Here is a 6,067-nt window from a genome sequence, read left to right as displayed (position 1 = left end):
AAAAGCTCTGAGATCTCCTCTGCCAGTTCCTTCTGTACCCTAGGATGAAGTCCACCAGGCCCTGCTGACTTGGATTCATTCAGACCCATCCAAAGCTCTCTGACTGTTTTTTTTTTTTGTTATCTCATTCCTCAAATTGTTCCCTTCCTGATTCAAATAATCCTTGTTAGTTGTCTGGTTGTAGTCTAGTTTGTTTGTTTTTGTGTGTGAAGACTCAGGCAAAGTTGTTGTTGAGCAGATCTGCATTCTTTGCATCTTCTGTTAAGAGTTTGCCCTGGCTATTTAACAGTGGCCTCACAGCTTCCTTAGTCATTCTTTTCTGGCCAGTGTATTTATGGAACCTCTCCTTGTTGTCACTAACTTCCCCTGGCAGGTGAAGTTCATTTTTCACTTTTGCCTTCCTGATTTTGTCCCTGCAAATTCTTGCTATTTCCTGATATGCTTCCTTGGTGACTTGCCCATATTTCCATTGCCTATAGATAGATTGTTTGTTAGGCCTGACCGATTTATAATATTATATAGCCCATATTTTAAAAGAAAGGTTCTAGAATATTCACGCTTCATATATTGAACTCAGACTAGTTACAATTGTATTGCTTTCCACACCCCTGCCCACTCCTAAATAAATACTACCAGTTTGTGAATTAACTTTTACTGTGGAAATGTAAACTATAGTTCAACCTGAGCACCACCTTTCTTCATAAAACCTCTTCCTGTCCATCCATCCCTAGTAATAATAAATTATTTATGTATTATATTAATATTTGCATAGAATAGGATCTTGTTCCACTTGAAGTCAGCAGCGAAACATCAACTGGCATCCTACTACCTATTCAGTTTTGTGTATGGGTATTGTCAGTTTCTGGGAGCAGGATCAGGCCCATAATTTTTAAATCACCTTGTGCTCTGAATCTTCTGGATACTAGGGCTATAGAAATGTATTTTACCAATATTTTACTCATCAAAATACTTAATCTTTAAAGTATGTTGTTAAATAGGAACCAGATTGACTTAAGTAATTTCAGTTTAGATACTTTCATACCTAAACATGTCTCCTGTAAAAAGCTATTCCAAACATCTGTTTGTATAAGTGACTCAGTAATTTGCAGCTGTTGACTGGATTGCTGATTCTGTTTACATTTCCAGGAATAGTTTGCCTTAATATCTCTGTTAGTCAATGACATTTGACTGGTAATAAGACACAGTGCTAGCATACCTAAATAGATGAATTCTTGTTTCACTATTTTTTTTTCTTCTCGGCAATCATATCTTTCTACTCTGCTGCGGTAGAGCTTTACATAACCATCTAGTTAATGCGTGTACAGCTGCAGTTTCAAAATGTTACTTTAATACTAAAAATAAACTCAGCATAAATGTAATTCCAAAGCCTAGTTTATACAGGTCAGTCTGTTTCCTTTGTATTAAAATTTTTATCCCAATAATATAATAATATAATGCTTTATATCATTGTTATGTACATACGAACAAAACTAATAATAGTGTTAATATGGTGAAGTAAATAGTCTGTCCACCTATTGGTAATTCTGCTCTGCAATACGTGGGTGCAAAAAAATTAAAGTCAGTGGTGAAATGAAACGAGCATACTTCTGGGCTAAATCCATACTCCATGGGCTAAAATCATACTCTGGTCATAGGAAGCTTATACATCTATTTGCCAGTCAGGGACCTAATGCTTGGAGGAAACTTCAATCATGTGAGGGAAACCCCATGATCAAATCAGTACCTCAACCCCCATCCCTTTCCAGGTCCTAACCAGGAGCACTCAGTGTTCTGGTCACAAAGGCTGTGGGTTCCTGCAGCCTGGAGAAGAAGAGGTAATGGCCACTTGTTGCCACCTCTGGGACACTGCAGACCTCTCTGGATGTGGACTCTGAGGGTACTTGTACATGCGATGCTTATCACAATGTATACATGATGACAATGTCATCTGTGTGGCTTAATGGCATCACACATTACATGTGTGCCAGTTTTTGGGGAGGTTAGATGAGTTTGCATTGCTGCATGCTAAATTACATCCAGATGTAGTTTAGGTTGCAATGTTGCAAATTGCAGTGATTCAGCTCCGTCTTGCTCCTGGCAGTAGGAAAGGTGGGCAGGCTCTGCAGAAAAAAAAGGATCGGGCCCTTCATTGCTTCTGCCTTCAGCAGGCACCTGCTGAAGGTGGAATCAGTGAGGGGCCCAGTCCTTTATTTTTCTTTTCGGCAGAGCCTGCCTGCCTCTCCCGTGGCTGCTACTAGGCTGAGTGGTCCCTGAGTGGCAGGAGACCCCAGTTCTTCCCTTCATGGCATCAGTGCCCCCACAGGGCCACCTGGGTGAGCTGCTAGCAGGCTGGGTGCTACCCCAGCTCAAAGGCAGCATCTGGCCTGATCCAAAAGTTCCCTGAGCCCACCTACTGGAAGCCAGTTGGGTGCTGCTCCCCAGGCAGGCATGGGGAACAGTTGGATTGGACTGGGTGCTGCCTTCGAGTTAGGGCACCCACATTCTGGATCCAATGTGTGACCTAGAGAGGCTGCAGTGGGCCTGGTGCAACCAGACCTGGCTGCTCCAGACCTGTGCTGCATCTGATGGCTACTCCAGGGCTGTGTTGCATGTCCCAGAACTGCTGCTGTGAGGCTGTGCTGCACAGCTTCAAAGCCACAAAGCCACCACTGCAAGGCTGTGTGGCATAGCTCTGAAGCCTAGGAGTGGCTGTTGAATGCAGGAGAGCCCTGGAGCATCACACAGCCACTCTGGGGCTTTGCCATACATGGCAGCTGCTCCACTTTTTTGGGACCTGAGCTAGACCTGAGTTGGAGCAGATGCTGTGGGCACTGTGCAGAGCCATCTAGTGTATCCTGCACATTGCCTGAAGGCTGCTCGGAGTTCCAAGGGCCTGAGCTGAATGATATGGCTCTGCAGGTCTTATCTGGCCCACAGACCATATATCTGACAGCTCTGCTGTAACCTGTTGAACACAAACATGCTCTTGTTCATGTGTAAGTCCATAACCGGACTCTCCAGGAATGCCTCTACTGCTCTAATGAGTGCCTTGATATGCAACACAACCCTATGCACCAACTCCAGCTCTGTTCCAAGCACAGAAAAGAGGTAGTGAAGCTGTCCTGGGCATACCTTAATGCTACTTCTCCTGAGCACAAAGAACAGTGCCAAGAGATGCCCCTAGGTTGGCTTCACTGCCTCATTTCCAGGCTTGACGGGGTATGGCAGGGCACTGTTGGCACCTACCATTTTAAGGGCTGGGTCAGGCATCTAGCAGGTGCCTGATTATGGCAGCCATTTTTGAAAATCTAGTATATAAGGGCTGCCGTCTGCTGCTGCCAGCCAGGCAGAAATATTGCCTAGCTGAGCTGCGGTAGGAACAACCAGGAGATAAGGGCAAGACCTTATGGGGATGACTAGGACAGTGCTTCTTAAAGTGGTGGTCCGCAGCGAGTTGCCAGGAAAGAAAAAAATATATTTGCCGGTTCTCAGCGAGTTGCCAGGAAAGAAAGAAATATATTTTCAGAAGCATAACATTGATAGGTCATAGTGCCATAGTTCGACCATTCCAACACTCCAGGTAACATCACGTTGTGTGAGGTGAGTAAAGAGAACGAAACAGCCTGTTGCGCATTTGTGTAGTGCTGTTACATGCAGCTGCTGCCACCGGCTGAACTGGGCACCAGTCCCTGGCCCACTGGAAAAAAAATTGCCAGTCGACCACATGAGATAGTTTGAGAAGCACTGGACTAGGAGACTCTTGGTCATGGGCATGACCCTGTGCTGTACCCTGCTGGGGATGGGTGGCCTGGTGTGGCTCCTGGTGGTGTGGAAGTCCCCAGGAAATGCCAGGCCAGTTACCACCCTGGTGAAACATGTGTTGGGGTGCCTTAATAACCCCAGCTCCCACAAGTGGGTGGGTTACCCCATAGTAGGGCTGAGAAGGCAGACCCGTGTTTGAGAGTAGGCTAGAGGCTCAGAAGCCTGATTTGAGGTACCCTCGACTGGTCAATTCTGGGGCCAGGACCAGAAGGGTCAAAAGGGCCAGGGGCCCACCACGAGGGACACTGAGAGCTGGGGGCCTGGTGCTCAGACTGGCCTTGGAGGTGAGGCCAGGGCCTGTGTGGCCAAAGGTCCAGGGAAAGGGGCATGCCTGAGAGGGGAAAGAGTTCAGGGAGCTAGGCAGCCCAGGATGAGAGCAGAGTAGGTCGCCTGATTGTAAGGATCCAGATGGGGTCCAGATTGGAGGATTATGGGGCCCAGTGTGGGGCTGGGGATGGTAAGAACAGTAATACCATCTGCGAGGCCTGGGCTGTAGTGTAGGGCAGGTTGGAGCTGGCATCAGGGCATGTAATGGGCAGTCTCCCCCATATACCACCAGTTTATCAAACAACAGAGTCCTTGCGGGTGAGACTGGGCAGATTGCCCATAGAGACAGGTGGATGAGCTGGCATAGGATCTGGCCCTGAAAGTTGCCCCCTGTCACAGGGGGACAGAAAAGAAGTGGGTGCACAAAACTTGCTTCTTGGCAGTATACTTCAGAGTGCCATGGAAGCAAAATAGACTTATTCTCTGTGGATGCCACAGCTCATTTTTATGCTTCATGTTGCAAGACTGAAGCCTATTGGCTTACAGTCCTTATGTCTGTGCTTAAAATTAAGGACATGAGTACTTTCACTGACTTATCTTACAGGGCAGTATGTTTTCAGGATCAGGACCTAAGGGCCTGGCACACATTTCACTTAAGATGTGATTAACCAGTTAATCACATTTTAAGTTATTACTTATTATTATTAATGGCATGATGAAACAAGGAATAAGCCACAAAGTAATTCCGCAAAAAATGTGTCAACTTGGTGGCTGTTTTTTATCATGCTATTAATTGAAAATGTAGCCAAGGCTGGGGCTCTGAGCCATAGGGTGTGCCCCCATGACTGGGAGCCCTGTCAGCTGATTTGAGCTCCTAGCTGGTGTCACGCTCCAGCTGGACTCTGCCAGCTTTTCCCAGCAACAGATACCATCAGCACTCTCCTCACAATCTGGAAAGCCCCTATTTGGCTTGCTGCATGGCCCTGGCCATGTGCTGGGGAAACCCCATCCTCTGGAAAAAAACCCCGTGAACATTTTGGCGGGAAAATGTGACCAATCGGGGCTTGAAATTGGGCTTGTCATCTAGCCTATAAAAGCTAGGGTTGAGTTTCCGCCCAGGAAGCGAGAAGCCAGAGCATCCACTGCTCAGTGGGTAGGCCTGGCCAGCTTCCCACGGCTTCTCCTGCCTCTGGAACCATTAGGCAATCGTTTGTGCACCCATTCGTACAAGTTCATTCATCGTCGTTCTCGATCTCAGCTCTATCGTTCTGTTCCAGGTGTAACCACGTCCACACCAGTGGTGCGTAAGTAAGAGATCAAATAAAAAATGTTCTGGAACCGTTACGAGTCCACCTCTCTCTCTCGCAAACTAACATCAGGGGATAGAACCCACCGGGGCAACAGTCACAACCTGGCTCGTGCCCTGCACAGCTGGGAGCCCAGATCAGATGGGGGCTCTCGGTGGCAGGATCACATGATGCATCTACACAACTACAAGCCCCACCAACTGACAGGGCTCCCAGCTGTGGGAGCATGCTACTTGCCAGTGGAGGGGAAGCCCAAGATTGTGATCCCAGACTCTCCCTGCACTGGCTATGAGGCATAATGGGATCTGATGCTGGATCCCACAATCATGCCTCCTGCCATGCATGTGTGGCGTGGCAGGAAGTGCAATTATGGGGATCCTGCATTAGATCCCATCTTGTCTTCACTTACAGTCTGCCAGGGGCCTAAAAGTCATAACTTTAGGAAAAGAATATAATTATAAGCAGTCAACATGGCAATGGACTATAAGTTTTTAGTTCTGTGTATTTTTCTGGAGTGTTTTTGTTTTACTTTTTTAATCAAGACTAGAATTCAGAATGGGGAAGATTGTGAAAGTAACACAGTACTGCAGTGTGGTGTAGATATACTGAACTAGACTTAAAATGGCTACTAGTGATAGCAAGAATAGCAGTTCCAGCAGAGACCTCAACAC

This window comes from Crocodylus siamensis, chromosome 5 (genome assembly GCF_052110815.1).
Source record: "Crocodylus siamensis isolate JL-2025a chromosome 5, ASM5211081v1, whole genome shotgun sequence".
Classification (NCBI taxonomy): Eukaryota; Metazoa; Chordata; order Crocodylia; family Crocodylidae; genus Crocodylus; species Crocodylus siamensis.
This window is presented reverse-complemented; position numbering follows the sequence as displayed.